This window comes from Periplaneta americana, chromosome 16, assembly GCF_040183065.1.
Source record: "Periplaneta americana isolate PAMFEO1 chromosome 16, P.americana_PAMFEO1_priV1, whole genome shotgun sequence".
Taxonomy (NCBI): Eukaryota; Metazoa; Arthropoda; class Insecta; order Blattodea; family Blattidae; genus Periplaneta; species Periplaneta americana.
The window spans coordinates 50054716-50072105 of NC_091132.1; the positions used below are offsets into that span (position 1 = coordinate 50054716).

The window sequence follows — 17390 nt, forward strand, 5'->3', positions numbered from 1 at the left end:
AAGTTTTCAGAAACCTGCAATTTTAATGCTTCATGTTGCTGTGAAAAATCAGAGGATCGTTGAAATTCTACTCCAAATTCAGTTACTGATATTTTAAATATACTACAAGTTTCAAATTGTAGTGTATTAATTGAAGACTGGACATAAAAAAATTGTGTAATTGTCAATATCTTGAAAGTTAGTTTTCCAAAAGAAAAATCTATATCCTTGGTTCAATTCACTAAGAGAAACTATTGTGACAACACGAAAACAAATTATTATTGTAAAGACGGTAAAGATGACGATAAATGATCGTCAATAAGACTATATTATATGATCGTGACGATCGTGGCCATGATAACGATATATGATCGTGACAAGGATATATGATCGTGACGATGACAATGATAACCATTGACTATACAATTGTGAGGAATACAACGACTATATAAAGTATGGAGAGGTGAAGTTTCTATGTACGAACAGAAAATTCAGCGGTGTATAGTGATTCAAAACTTTCGAAAATTATAAGTGTGTGTAGAGATCATAACCAACAGAGGAAATTTCTTTAGAAGTTGTAAGAACTATTGCTAAAAGAAAAGGAAAGGCGACACAGAAAAAGGGTAAAGTTAATAAATAAATTTGAAGAATATTTATTTATAAATTTATTTATTTATTTATTTATTTACTTATTTACTTATTTTACTTATTTATATATATATATATATATATATATTTATTTATTCATTTATTTATTTACTTATTTACTTACTTTACTTATTTATTTATTTACTTACTCACTCATTTATTTATTTATGTAACAGGGCAAAGCCCCAATTACAATAGACAGTACAAATATTTGCTTAGATCATAAAATTGGAGATAATATGAAAAAAGAGATAAAACAGATACAAATGCCAGATATAAGTGTAAATGGGGGGGGGTAAGGTAAGGGTATCCCCGTAACGTGCCATGAAGGCACTTGGGGGAGGCAAGGAGGTAGAGCCCCATGCTTTCCATGACCTCGGCACTAGAATGAGGTGGTGTGGTCGGCACCACGCTCTGACCGCCTTTTACCCCCGGGAAAGACCCGGTACTCAATATTATAGGAGGCTGTGTGAACCTCGGGGCCGTTCTGAAAGTTTGGCAACGAGAAAAAATCCTGTCACCACCTTGTAAATACAAATGAAAAACGAAAAAAAAAAAAAAAAAAAACACAGACAAATACTTACTCCGAAAATAAAAGACACAGATATAGATATGAATGTGGAAGTAATCCTAGTGGAATATTTGAAATATGCTTCGTTTCATTATGGTCAAAATTCGTCTTAAATCTGCAAAATATAATAAAGTGACGATAGTTTTCTTGATTATATTTTTAATTTAAGAAACAACTATTTTAATCATAGCAGGGTATGAGTTACAAGAACCTGGCAGTCCCAAGTCTGCATAAAATGAGATGGACAATTTTGTTTCTGTAACCAACCCAAACGTCCTATGGAAATGGTGCGTAGGTAGGTGGAATCGTCCAATATTCACCATCCCAAATGTCCTACGGAACTCGTCCAAACGGTATGTATTTAGGTGGAATTGTCCCAAACGTCCAACGCTTAAATCCTCAGTCTCAACTTTCCAAATACCATCTCATTATTACCAATTCCATTGAAACTATACAGAGTGTCCCAAAAGTTTCCATACATACGGAATATCAATTTGAACTAGAAATGTCACATAATGTGCTGAATGTGGCCAACCCGCACTCCAGATCTTACACCTCTTGATTTTTACCTTGGGGTTACTTTAAGTCGCAGGTGTATCAGGAGAAAATCCGGAACTTACACAATTTGCAGGCCTGTATTATCGATGTCTGTCCATGATTTCATACATGCTTACAGCTAGAATATGGAACAAATCAAAAAACTTAACTATTATAAAATCTTACTTTATAGTCACAGTCTAGATGAAATATATACAGACGAGATTTACAATATAGTCTGCTAGTACAACAAATAATTTTAGTATCAATTTCATGAAGTGTTATTGAATGTCATGAATTCATCTACAGAATAGAAGGCGTGAGAAATTAGGTACTTCTTTAATTTGGCCCTAAATAATTTTATGTTTTGAGTTTCATTTTTTATATCGATAGGGAGGCTATTAAACATTTTTACTGCTATATAACGCACTCCTTTTTGATAGCACGATAGACTTGCCGGTGGAGTATGAAAGTCATTTTTTTACATGTATTTATGCTATGAACTGTTGAATTAGTTACAAAGTTTTCACGATTAGATACGAGGAAGATTATTAATGAAAAGATATACTGACAAGCCACGGGCATTATTTGTAGTTTTTTGAAAATAGTCCTATACGATTCCCTAGATTTGGCATCTACTATTATTCTAATTACTCTTTTTTTGTAATAGAAATATATTGTTACTATCTGTGGAATTTCCCCAGAATATTATTCCAAAACTCATTACCGAGTGGAAGTATGCAAAGTTTTTAAGGTATTGATATTTACTATCTTTTGCATAGATCTAATAGCAAAACTTGCTGAATTTAGTTTGGGGGTAATTTCTTTAATATGATTTTTCCAATTTAACACATTATCTATTTTTAAGCCAAGAAATTTGGTTATCGTGTGAAGCTGAAAATGTTGAAGAATGTGTGTCGAAACTGGTTGGATCACATTTACCTATATCTGACTCTCGAACGCTGCCACTTTATGTGACATTTATATTTTAAACTAACATTTTCTATGTATGGGGAATTTTGGGACACCCTACATAATCTAATTAGTAGTTGATACAGAGTCGTTAAATAAATATAAAAGAAGAGGAAGTGAAGCACGAATAGCGAGAATATTGGGTACCATTACCACTTTGATTAAAATTCACTTACAAAATTTGCAGCTTCAATTTCATGTGTTTGTGCAATTAACACTGCTCAGATGGGAGGATACCTATTAATAATTAATTTATTACACAGCTTCTTGTTGGCTGTGACATTAGGAAAGAAAACAAAATGACACCTCCCGTTTCGCATTTATCACTCCACTTAAAAAGCAATACCAGTTCCTTTCTTTAATTTGAAGTGGGAAGCCAGTTTCAAAAAAATATCAAAACGTACATATTTAATGTGTAATAATTTCTAACGCAATGGCGCCACGCAAGAAATCTCGAGGAAATCGAATGTACCTTATCTGCCCATTTCATCACATAATTACAGCCTCCGCGCAGATCCTTAAGAAGTGTTAAGTGTGGCCTTTCTAATATTTCGATGTTGAGCTCTATACGTTGGATTTATGCCAGATGTAAAGAAAAATATATTTCTTTCTTTCCTCCATCCATTCTTTTCTCTTTTGTTGATTCTAAATCAATGCTACCGGACATGTCCTTTTATTCTGCTTCTTTCTGCTTGTACGTAATCTCTTTTTTATCACATTTTTATTTGTCTTCCACTTACTGTATCTGCAAGTAGCAATGTACCCGGAAATAAGACTGCTTGCCATATGAACGTGTGTTTCTGTTGCATGTATCGCCCCGCGGGCGTACGTAGGCTACACGCATGTAATTATTGTCCTCTATCTTTTCAAAAGGTAAAGTCGTCTCAAATGCCCATAGACCATAATGTAAAGAGAGATTATTACGGTGAAAGATTTACTTTCTTTCCTGGCTGCTACAAGTAAGACCAGTTTACATGCTTGCGCACAACGGAGGAGTTCTGGAATGCGGGCCGCCTGCCTGAAAGCTGGCGTAACAATATGTTCCTTGGAGAACGACACAGTCGTTAGCACGCGTTGTGAAACAAAATTACTGCCAATAAAGTGATCAGGCCGTTTACAGACACCTTCTGAGATAACTCTTCAGAGGACTGAGTGCAAGCACGACTCAAAAAGGGAAATCACACATAAAATTCGTTGCTTTTAAAAATATACGCGATTTTCTCTTATTTAATATCTATTGAATATCCGAACTTATTGAATTCTACTTTACCATTAGGTATATTAGAATTATAATTAAGTACATACATATGTATTACAAACAAATAACGGGTGTACTCTACCGACTAATGTCAGGGACTGTCAGACATCAAATCAATTTAAGAATAGACTAACGAAATATTTTTCTAACAAATCTTGTTAACAATAATAGCTGTTTCAGGTTTCTCAATGTTCAATGGTTATATATCACAGATAAATATCTAAATTATCTCATTATTATTACTATTATTATTATTATTATTATTATTATTATTATTATTATTATTATTATTACCCTACTAAAATTATTATTATTATTATAACTATTTCTTACCAGTGTTTATTATTGTCACACTAACATTAGTTATCCAATTTTCATTATTTACTTTCATGTTGTTTTATGATCTAGATATTAATGTAATAACTATGTAAGCAAATGTATTTAATTAGAATTAGAGTCTGGCTGGGCGGAAGAGAAGGCCTACTGGCCTTAGCTCTGCCAGATTAAATAAATAAATTATTATTATTATTATTATTATTACTCATAAATAAAACAGTACCAGGGCGCATCCTTAACATTTATGACGACGATGATGATGATGATGATGATGATTATTATTATTATTATTATTATTATTATTATTATTATTATTATTATTATTATTATTATTAAACCTATAGTTATTATTCATTCATTTATTTTATTTCATAGATCTTACATGAACAATGAAGCTTTAAGATGTGGAACAAGTAAAAATTTTACAATATTACAATTACAATTTTTACAAATTTTTACATTTTTAAAATTTAGTAATTTTCTACAATTTTTATAATTTTGTGCAATTTTTTACAATATTTTGGCGAGATGTAGTGAGATGAGGTGAGGTCCGAGGATTCGCCAAAAGATTACCCGACATATGCCTTTTGGTTGGGGAAAACCTCGGAAAAACCCAACCAGGTAATCAAATCAAAGGGGGGTAATCAAATCAAAGGGACTGGTGCCGAGGACTCGCCATAGACCATCCGCTTCAGTCCCACGGCTGGGGAAAACCTCGGAAGAAACCATTCAATGAGACCAAAGGGGGATCCAAGAGAAAGATATAACAGAAGTTATAAATGAAGAAGATTATAAATTAGAGATGAACAAAGCTAACTGTCGCTCTCGTTCGTTGTGTTCGCTGCATTTGTCTTTCGAGTCTCGTCTCATCATTCCCGCTGCGCTTCGAGTCTCGCTCATCATTCTAGAAATACCAATTGGTCGGCGTGGAAAAATTTCGTATCTTTGAATAACGTACATCATTGAAATAAATAGCATTATAAATGTTTAAATGAGACAAAAAGACAAAACAGAACAGTATCTTGGTTATCAAAACATTCTGGTTCTATTATATGATATTACCTATGGTTATAAACTAGAAAGAAAACAATTCTAAAATAAATTTGCATTTCTAAGAAACATATAACATAACGCTAAATAAAGCGTTAATATTTTTTTACTTGAGATTGCACACTTTATCTCCCCTATGAAAAGAAAATTCCTAGCCTTTTAATAAGGCCTAGTAATTAAATAAGGATTGGAGAACGGATTATTATACACTGAAAGGTAGAGATGATGTTTCAAACAGGCTACTTGATTGTTATACATATATAACAGTTGCCAAAGTAGATAAAAGTTCAATCAGGTATAAACAACTGTGGCGATTCAAGGCTGCTTGACGTTCGGGATTTCGGGAGTGATTAATCTCAGCGACTCGAAACACTCACAAGCAGTCTTTACGTCAACAACGCGACGTATACAACATTGTCTTGCGGGTTTTCGGCTTTGCGGGCGCTGTTAGTCTTGCTTTCTCGATCGTTGTTCATCTCTAATTACAAAGTTATGGAAGTTTCACAAGCTCGAGTGAAATTAGTAAATGCACAGATCTAATCGAGAGCCTATGTAATTAATACGTATAATAAAATAACTTAATTGTATGATTTGGCATTAATATTTGACTGAAACCCCCAAGAAAGAAGTCCTGCGTATGAGAATATGGCACTTAATAAATTCCACATTATTGTGTTAATAAACTGAAATAACACAAAATCATTGGGTGGGACATGGCCCACTACTGCTCTATAACCGTAGGTACCCTTGCTATAGTGAAGTAGCGGTATTAAAAAAGTAGGTTTCTTACCTTTCTCAGGCAACTGAAGATTCACAGATGGTTCCGGCTATGCAGTGATGCTACTGGCAATCTTCATGGAAGCCTGGAACAAGTAAATGAGGTTTATAATCTGAATCGAACGAAATATTCAAGAACTTTTTTCGGTTATCATAATATCATATGGCTTGTAAAGTAAGTTTTGCTTGTCCTTATGAAGGAAGACATCCTACTGTACTAGATATAAACTGCAAGTTCAACATTCAGAGACTGTAGGCCTACAAACAAGGGGAGGATTTTGCAAGAATGTCAGTGTTGCCAGTAGAAGGCAAACTTACGCTGTAAAACAACTTAACATTTCCCCCGTTAAAGTAAGTACAGTGCATATTCCTTCCAGTTCTTCAGTAAAAAATCTTGGTATTCACATGGATAATAATCTAAACTGGGACATGCAAACCACAGAAACTTGCGGAAAAGTATATTATATTATCCATGTGCCAAAAAGGATAAATGTTCATCTTCCCTCTTGCTTAGAAAAGTCCCTTGTGCAGATGCTTGCATTGCCCTGTTTTGACTATGCTGACATTTTACTACTGACCTTTCCAACGCCAACAAAACGAAACTTCAATGCGCTCATAATTTGTGTGTAAGCTTTGTAAGCAATATTCGCAAATATGATCATATGTATTACCTCATCCCTGGAAGCAATAGGTTGGCTTAAACTAGATAAGAAAAGAAATTTACATTCACTTCTCCTTCTTTCAGAAATAATGAACTCTTCTATTCCTTCGTACCTGTCGTCTCGCTTCACTCACATTTCTTCCCATCATAATCTGAACACACGCTCTCGCCATGAAACAACAATAACAATACCATCCCATCGCACCTCCTCATACTCATCCTCTTTCACAATAGCCCTGCCAAGACTCTGGAATTCGCTACCTGCTAGCATCAGGAACTGTCGAAATAAAATTGAATTCAAACACAAACTTACTAGGCACTTGGTCAGTAATTGAGACTCGTTCAGACATGGCTTCACAAAATATTTCAATATCCGGTAATTTCATCACTAGTAATTCTTACTTAAATAAACAAATCTTTATTTGTTCTTAACTTCTACAATAAACTGTCTAGCCTTTATTAATAAGTTAATCTTTTAGTACTTTGATTTTGATTGTATTTGTAAATTTAATATTAATTGTAATTATAATTGTAATTTCATTCTTAATATTGTAGTTGTAATCCCCTGGTACAGGGGAAGAGAAGGCCTCATGGCCTTATCTCTACCAGGTTAAATAAATATATATACTATACTAGAAAGATAATTTTTTTCAAAAGACATTCGCCAGTGAAATACTGAAATTTTAGAAATCACTAATAAGAGATCAATATCACTCGTCTTAATCATGCAAAGTCTGCGCTGTATGAGGGATTCACCGGTACATAGAATACGTCACTCAGTTTCGGAAGTAAAACTGCTGTTGTGTTGGTTTAAAAGTTTCATTTTTGTTTCGGTTTACATATGAACATATACGTTTTTGATTCATGCATTCATAGTTTTCTGCCCAAAGGCAAATCTTTCACTGCAAACTCAGCATTCTCCACTCTTTTCTCTTTTCCCTCTTTCTCTCCGCATACAAAGCATATATTTTAAAGTTATCTATCCTCTGATACCTTCTTCTGCTCCGAATTTTTCATCCATTCACCATTACTTTCAGTTCATCCTTCAATATGTAGTTTCTTCTTAGCCAGTGACCCTCTTCCTGATAATATTAACAGTAACGCCACTAACACTAACATCACCACCATTAACACTATAACACTAACGTCACCACAACTAACATTAGCACTAACACTAACATCACCACTAACACTAACACTAAATAAGTGTATACATATGACCTTTTCTAGATTGAAAAATACAATTAAATTTTCATATAAAATAGAGGCAAAAGTTTTACCAGCAGAAAATGAACATAAAGATTTAGGTATATTATTTAGCAGCAATTTTACATTTCATAGTCATATTAATAATATTATAAATTTGTCCTATAAAAGTTTAGGTTTTGTTATGAGAAATTCTTGTAAATTCAAAGTCAAAACTATAATAATTTTGTATAATTCCATTGTTCGATGTAAATTAGAGTATGCTGCTGTTATCTGGAACCCAGTTACTAACAAATATATTCTGTTACTAGAAAAAATTCAAAATAAATTTCTAAAATGGTTATATTACAGACTTTATAATGATTATCCTACCTATGAGAGTTATGCTACAATGCTTCAACATTTCCATTTTACTAGTTTGCAAATTCGACGAAATTGCCAATCTTTAAACTTTCTTTATAAAATTATTAACAATAAGTTGGACTGCGTTGGTTTATTTTATTATATAACATTATATGCACCTAAGCTTAAAACGAAATTTCGAAATTTGTTTTACATACCAAGGACAAATACTGAATCCCACAAAAATTCCCCAGTTTTCCAAATGTTACAGTTATACAATAAATTACATCCTCATCCGAATGTTGATATTTTCAATATGAATTTCTCTAGATACAGACATCTTTGTTATCATATTTTACAGAATATTGTTGTTAGTTAATTTGAAGCTACTTTCACACCTTATTTCAATTTCTCTTTTTTCTTTCCCTTTTTTCTATTTTGTTTCAGTTTTTAATAAGTGTATGTTTCCTTTTCTTTGTTTATGTTTTATCAATTAATTTGTTAGTCGTGAACATTGTAATTGGGCTTTGCCTGTTATGTTCAACAACAAATGAATAAATAAATAAATAAATAAATAAATAAATAAATAAATAAATAAATAAACACTAACACCACCAATAACACTAACATTAAAATCATCACTAACACTAGCACCAACGCTAACACAAGCACTAACACCACCACAACTAATATTAGCACTAACAGTAATATCGTCACAAACACTAACACCATCACTAACACTTGCACAAACACTAACATTAACACCACCACTAGCACTATCACCATTATCATACATGACCATTGCTGTACTTCAAACGGTAACGGGTTAGTCTTAAGATCGGACGATTATGAGATTGAGTTCTTCCCGAGTTTTTTCTCCAACTCTTAGAAGAATGTCAGGTAATCCTATGGATAATCCTCAGAATCGTCTCTTACTGTCATCAATTCAATCGACAAGAACGATAAACCTTCAGGCTGCGGTGCTTTCGGAACAAAATCTGATTGCACCACACGACGCAATTGCGCGTGTCTCAATAATGGCAAGAATCTTGAGAATACATTCTCCAACAATGTATTATTTGTCCATTACAAATTGCAATAATTATTGATCTCTCCGGGATGCGAACCCATTCCCCAGCATGTAAAGAGGACCCTCTTGCCGTTCGCAAGTGCTCGCCTGCTCTCAATTCAATCAGGAAAAAAAGAGAAAAAATATTGCTCAGTATTTTTCCAATAGTCAACTTATATGCAAGACATGAGCAAATCGCATGCTCGGGTTGCGTGCAATGCTACAGATTTCTCTAGCCTCGTCTCTCTCCCTTTTCAATCACACAATGGGGATCTACGTCAGTCCTTTCATTAAACATATGCCGGTTCGTAGCCTAGTTTTGCGAAATGACGTATTTATACAACGAAACATTAAAAGTATAGAGAAATAATATTATAAACCGAAAAATGTGATGCTCAATTAAGCTTCCTTTGCGAAACGATTCTTTCCAGTAATTATGATTTATTATTATTATTATTATTATTATTATTATTATTATTATTATTATTATCATACTTACTTACAAATGGCTTTTAAGGAACCCGAAGGTTCATTGCCGCCCTCACATAAGCCCGCCATCGGTCCCTATCCTGTGCAAGATTAATCCAGTCTCTATCATCATACCCCACCTTCCTCAAATCCATTTTAATATTATCCTCCCACCTACGTCTCGACCTCCCTAAAGGTCTTTTTCCCTCCGGTCTCCCAACTAACACTCTATATGCATTTCTGGATTCGCCCATACGTGCTACATGCCCTGCCCATCTCAAACGTCTGGATTTAATGTTCCTAATTATGTCAGGTGAAGAATACAATGCGTGCAGTTCTGTGTTGTGTAACTTTCTCCATTCTCCTGTAACTTCATCCCGCTTAGCCCCAAATATTTTCCTAAGCACCTTATTCTCAAGCACCCTTAACCTATGTTCCTCTCTCAGAGTGAGAGTCCAAGTTTCACAACCATACAGAAGAACCGGTAATATAACTGTTTTATAAATTCTAACTTTCAGATTTTTCGACAGCAGACTGGATGATAAGAGCTTCTCAACCGAATAATAACACGCATTTCCCATATTTATTCTGCGTTTAATTTCCTCCCGAGTGTCATTTATGTTTGTTACTGTTGCTCCAAGATATTTGAATTTTTCCACCTCTTATTATTATTATTATTATTATTATTATTATTATTATTATTATTATTATTATTATTATTATTATTATTATAACTATTATTATATTTATAATCATTCCATTAGAATGCTCGGCCTTATAAGGTCTATAACTTATTATTTTTCTACTCCAGCTACTCTTGTAATTCTATATTATACAATTCAGCGGTGACCAAAGCAGGTGTCGTGATTACATCGTGTAATCACAGATATCCAAACGGGTACGAGGAGTTTCCTGTACATTGCTGTGTGTTTCACGCACGTACTGAAGACAAGCAGTGGCTGTATCATGTCGCTCTACAAACTCTGTCTCTACAAGCAGTAAGAGGTGGTTTCGTAAAGAATGAGAAGGAAACTTTTTTGTTGTTCTGTCCGACATAATGTAATATATTTACTTTGCTCAACGGTTAAATGAGGGGCATATAAAAACAATAATTTACACCTGAATAATGTATTATTATTATTATTATTATTATCATTATTATTATTATTATTATTATTATTATTATTATTATTGACTACTAAGTATGTGTTTCTATAATTCTTCTGTACGTGCACGAATATTGATAATTTTAGATCTTCTCTCTAGGTGGATAAAATTATTAGGTTTTATCTGTTTTAATCTTCTTAATCTTTAGATGAGGGTAACTATTTATTAGTTATTCATTTAATAATAATAATAATAATAATAATAATAATAACAACAACAACAATAATAATAATAATAATAATAATAATAATAATAATAATAATAATAATAATAATAATGTAGAAAAACTGATTCAATATTATGTGCCAACGAACTGTTAAACGCCAAGAATTGACATGTCTTAAATCATAGCCAGGAAGAGAAAGATGACATAAATAAATGTAATGAAGTCGGCTACCTAATAGGGTTTGAAATATCTCGTGCTCTAAAGCCTTTTAATAGAACAGAATTTCTCAAAAGAGTAATGATTAAAATAGCTTAAATAACTTGTCCATAAGAAGTTTTTAATTTTGAAAAACTACGAATTTCTCGACCAAGTATTGCGAGAAGAATTTAGAAAATTCCTGATTATATTCAAGAGGAAGTTTAAAAAAAGAAGTAACAAAAATCGTACATTATTCACTGGCTCCTGATGACACCAATGACATTAATGATACAGGAAAGCTTGAGATTTTTATCCGCGAGATTGATCAAGATGTTAGTACAGGAACCACCACTGGTTGTAGTTTTCATGCCAACTACCTTTCCTCCGTCTCCTTACTTCATAGGCTGTCTGACGCATGTAATCACTGCAGTTCGAGTTTTGGTCACCGCTGCTATACATTAATCAGATCTAAACTTGAATATGCATCTGTTGTCTGAAATTCTATTATTTCTACTGATTCGGTTAAACGGAAAACATTCAAAGAAAATTTATGTCCCTATGTGCTTCCAGGTTTTTTACCTAACTCATCTGTTTTCAATTATAAGCGTACTTATAAATATTTTAACTTTTCTAGCCTTTATGCTAGACGTCTTGAACTTGACTACTTATTCTTTTGTAAGGCCTTAAAGAGTGATATTGATTGTGAATCCTGCATAAGCAATATCTATCTATCTTTGGGTCCCTTCGAATGGTTTAAGATTTCAAAAAAATGTTTACCTATAAGCCGGAATCTCTCTCTCTCTCCAGTTGTCAGATGCATGAAAGCTGCCAATTTACATTGTATTCATTCAGATCCGTTTAATGTATAGTTTGTTGCTTGGCTATTGTTATATTAAGCATACTCATTAAAATCACATTCATTTCAATTTCATTCGTTAGTGTTGTTTTTTAGTTATTCTGTATAATGTATTTTGTAGTTATTTATTCATTTTGTCATTAATGTTTATTGGTCGGTATTTGTCTGTAATTGAATAATTATTTTCATGCACTGTTTTTGTAAGTCCTTGTTCACTGTAAATCTTGTGCCGAACTATTATTGGCCTTGGGTTGTACAGCACAATAAATTTTAGTAAATGAATAAATAAATGAAACTATTATTATTACTATTATTATTATTATTATTATTATTATTATTATATTAATTACAATAACAGATAATAGTTATAAGTGTTTTGAGGCCGAAAATTAAAAGACTGTGGGTAACATAGTGTGGGCAAAAAAGCAATGGTAACACAATGGTGGATAAGAAATTGTGAGCTAGAAACATTCATGTCTAGGGCAAAGGTTTTTGGTGAAAATTTAAAAAACAAATCGTGAAAAATGAATAATATATCGTACTTATGGTAAAAAATGTGATTTTTTTTCAGCATGTAATGTCATACATACACAATCTTATTTAGTAATAATCTTATACACGGCATTGTATTTGCAACATTCATGGCCAAATATGTAGCTCCTAGTAATAATAATAATAATAATAATAATAATAATAATAATAATAATAATAATAATTTATACGCTTTATAAACTAGTCTTCTTGTTGCTTAACTCAGTTTTATCTACACCCAGTCATCAATGGTCCTGTAAGCCATTACAAAAAATAATAGTTTTTCTAAATACTGTAATTTGTTTCCGTATTTTTTTGCAGCTAATATTTCCGAAACTAATATACTGTATTCCTTTAAAATAATTTATTGTATTTTATCTCTTACCGGTACATTACTTGTACGGGACTATTGGTCTAAAATCACCGCCTTTCATTGCCGCGCAGATTCGTTTTTCTTTCGTGCGAGACAGAGATCGGATCTCCCCACTAAACAAGAGCGGTTACAAGGCCGGTAAGTTTTATGTGCCGCGCAATGTATTAGATCCATAATAAATAAATAACAGACAGCCAGATACACGAGTGAATAAATTATAGAAACAAACGAAAAAGCGAAAACAGATGAATAAATAAATAAACACAAAATTAATCGAGTAATTTGAAGCAAAGTAAATAAATACATAAATAAATAAACGAACAAATGAACAAATAAATAAATAAATAAATACAAATTTAATAAAGTGAATTGAAGTAAATAAATAAATAAGTAAATAAATAAACAGACGAACAAATGAACAAATAAATGAATGAATGAATAAATAAATAAAGAAACACAAAATTATTGAAGTAAATTGAAGCAAAGTAAATAAATAAATGAATAAATAAGTAAATAAATAAATAAACACAAAATTAATTCAGCAAATTGAAGCAAAGTAAATAAATAAATGGATAAATAAATAAATAAACAACTGAGCAAATCAATAAATCAATAAGTGAATAAATAAATAAATAACAGACAGCCAGATACATGAGTGAATACATTATACAAACAAACAAAAAATCAAAAAGCAAATACAAAATTAATAAACTAAATTGAAGTAAATAAATAAATAAATAAATAAATAAACGAACAAATGAATAAATAAATAAATAAACACAAAATTAATTAAGTGAATTGAAGCAAAGTAAATAATAAATAAATAAATAAATAAGTAAATAAATGACCAGACCAAATAAACAAATGAAAAAATAAATAAATACATAAATAAATAAATAAATAAATACAAATTTAATAAAGCAAATTGAAGTAAATAAATAAATGATTAAATAAGTAAATAAATGAACAAATGAACAAATCAATAAATGAAGAAATAAATAAATAAACATACAAACACAAAATTAATGAAGTAAATTGAAGCAAAGTAAATGAATAAATAAATAATTAAATAAATAAATAAACACAAAATTAATAAAGTAAATTGAAACAAAGTAAATAAATAAATAGATAAATAAATAAATAAACAAACAAATGAGGAAATCAATAAATCAATAAGTGAATAAATAAATAAATAAATAAATAAATAACAGACAGCCAGATACATGAGTGAATACAGTACACAAACAAACGAAAAATAAAAAAAAAAACAAATAAATAAATGAACAAACACAAAATTAATAAAGTATATTGAAGCAAAGTAAATGAATGAATAAGTATCTAAATAAATAAATACAAGTAATTAATTAAAAATGATTTCACCTGTTTTGGTGACATCTGGTAACAGTTGGGAACATTGAAAAGACGGTCGTATTAACGTTTTAGGAACTAATCTTACGTGACCCCCTCTATAAACAAGTAATGACAAACAGAACATGTATTGCATATGCAACAGATATCGACATTCGTTAACGTTACACACAAGTAATAGTAATGATAATCTATAAGGCGTTGCTTGTTTTTGCTGAATTCCCTTCCATGTATGAATTTACATAAAGACTTAATGGTTCAATTACTTTATCTTTCAATTTCAAAATATTATCTTTATTTAAGTCAGCTTACATGCATGATGTGCACCAGCGATTGTTGAAACCGTTTCAACTATTGTTAATAACAGCAATTATTTAACACGTACAGTCACGACTCACGCAATGAAATAAACCTTTTTTGTGAGTAACGAGGAATGAGTTAAAATGTACAAGTTATAATTATGTTCAAATCATTACGCATGCAAAAAACACAAGCACGATCCTAACCTGACACAGCAGACAGATTTTAACTCAGAAGGAAGCTAAATTATTTTTATAATTTTAAAATTAATTAATATTATTCATTACGTAAATTGGTAACATAATCACACCCTCGTAATTTTAATTCTTCATTAAAAATCCCTTTCAAATATCGAAAAATTTTCAGGGCCTCTAAATTTATAACATTTAATATCAATTTAACGACCCCCTTAAACAGTATTGAAGGAATTGGATTACCCGTACTTAAATTATTTTCTCGGAATGATTTTAAATTTCAGATAATATTGAGGTATGGATAGTGCGTTTATAGTATTTTCGCGTATAAATATTAACACGTAAATTTTTTTTTCCTCTGTTTCTACCAAACACAGACTAATGTCCTTTGCACTGTATGATAAACAAATATTGGTGAGTTCTGAGCTGGCCAGAGAAACAAATTATCTTTCATTATTTTGATATGATATGATATATGATATGATATGATATATTATATGATATAATATGATATGATATGATATATGATATGATATGATATGATATGATATGATATGATATATGATATGATATGATATGATATGATGTGATGTGATGTGATGTGATGTGATGTGATGTGATGTGATGTGATGTGATGTGATGTGATGTGATATATGATATATGATATATGATATGTGATATGATGTGATGTGATATGATATGATATGATATGATATGATATGATATGATATGATATGATATGATATGATATGATATGATATAATATGATATGATATGATATGATGTGATGTGATGTGATGTGATGTGATGTGATGTGATGTGATATATGATATATGATATGATATGTGATATGATGTGATGTGATATGATATGATATGATATGATATGATATGATATGATATGATATGATATGATATGGTATATGATATGATATATGTGATGTGATATATGATATGATATGATTGATATGATATGATTGATATGATATATGATATGATATGTGATATGATGTGATGTGATATATGATATGATATGATATATGATATGATATATATGATATGATATGATATGATATGATATGATATGATATGATATGATATGATATGATATGATATGATATGATATGATATGATATGATATATGATATGATATATGATATATATGATATGATAATTATATGATATGATATGACATGATATGATGTATGATATGATATGATGTGATATATGATATGATATGATATGATATGATATGATATGATATGATATGATATGATATGATATGATATGATATGATATGATATGATATGATATGATATGATATGATATGATATGATATATTTATTTGTCAGCCAACTTTATAATTCATAGTTATGGTGGACCATCACACTTCTGCTTTTCGATCCACCATCCCTTTAATATATATCACCCTTTTCTATTAATATACATTCATTTTCCAAGTATTTTCTGATTATTTTTTATTCTTCTGTTTAAAATGAATTGCTATCTATTCTTCCATATCTATCCTATTCTGTTCTCTCTCTCATACCTAGACTGTCTGCTTTCCATTTCTCGCTTTCCTATTAAATATTCCATGTTCCCTCCCTTAACAATTTATATTATTTATATTATTTATCCTCTATTCTCAAATCTACCTCCTCTTAATCATTATTTTCCAGCTATTTTCTCTGAAATTATTTGTTTACATTTCCATTTTCTCTACTTTACAACACATCACTTACTATTTCCCTACTATTCTGTCCTCTATTTATTTACGTATTTAACTTTCTCTCTTCACTTCACTCCTAAATTTCCTATTTTATTACCTCTTTCCACATATTTATTTCAATAATCCTCCTACAGTTAGTACCCCTGATACTACTCCCAACCCACAACACTGAAAAACATGAAATATCTAATTCACTTAATTACACTTACAATTTCTCTCTCTTCCACTTCACATTCGTTCAGTTCTTTCACTTTAATTTTCTTTTATTCATTGTTTGCATGTCTATCTTACTACACTCTTACACTATCTTATACACTTAACACTTTCTTCTCTGTTCCTATTCTATCACTTTTGCCACCCCTGACTTTCTTGTACTCACTTTTTAACACTCTTCTTCCTCGCCAATTCTATCCTCCTCACTATTCTGTCCTCCATTTCGCCATTTAATAACCTCTGAAAAGCCCTATCCATTCTGTCCTCACAATCACTAATATCTGGTAGTCGCTTCGTTTCTTTGGTCGTTCTTATCATGTCTTCTCTTGTATTTTCTCCGTTAGTCTTGTCTATGCTTCTGACCTCAGACAGTTTCAGCTGCTTCCATAATCCTTCGTCGTCAGTATTTTGTACCAGCCTCA

General features: G+C 31.1%; 1 long non-coding RNA gene across 1 annotated transcript in view; it reads right to left on the reverse strand.

The window, feature by feature from the left end:
* The window catches only part of LOC138716237 (uncharacterized), a 610264-nt gene that overhangs the window by 286203 nt on the left and 306671 nt on the right, over nt 1–17390 (reverse strand). The window contains exon 6 of the long non-coding RNA XR_011336607.1: nt 6142–6214. This is a non-coding gene — a long non-coding RNA (uncharacterized lncRNA). The remainder of the gene's footprint in view (nt 1–6141; nt 6215–17390) is intronic.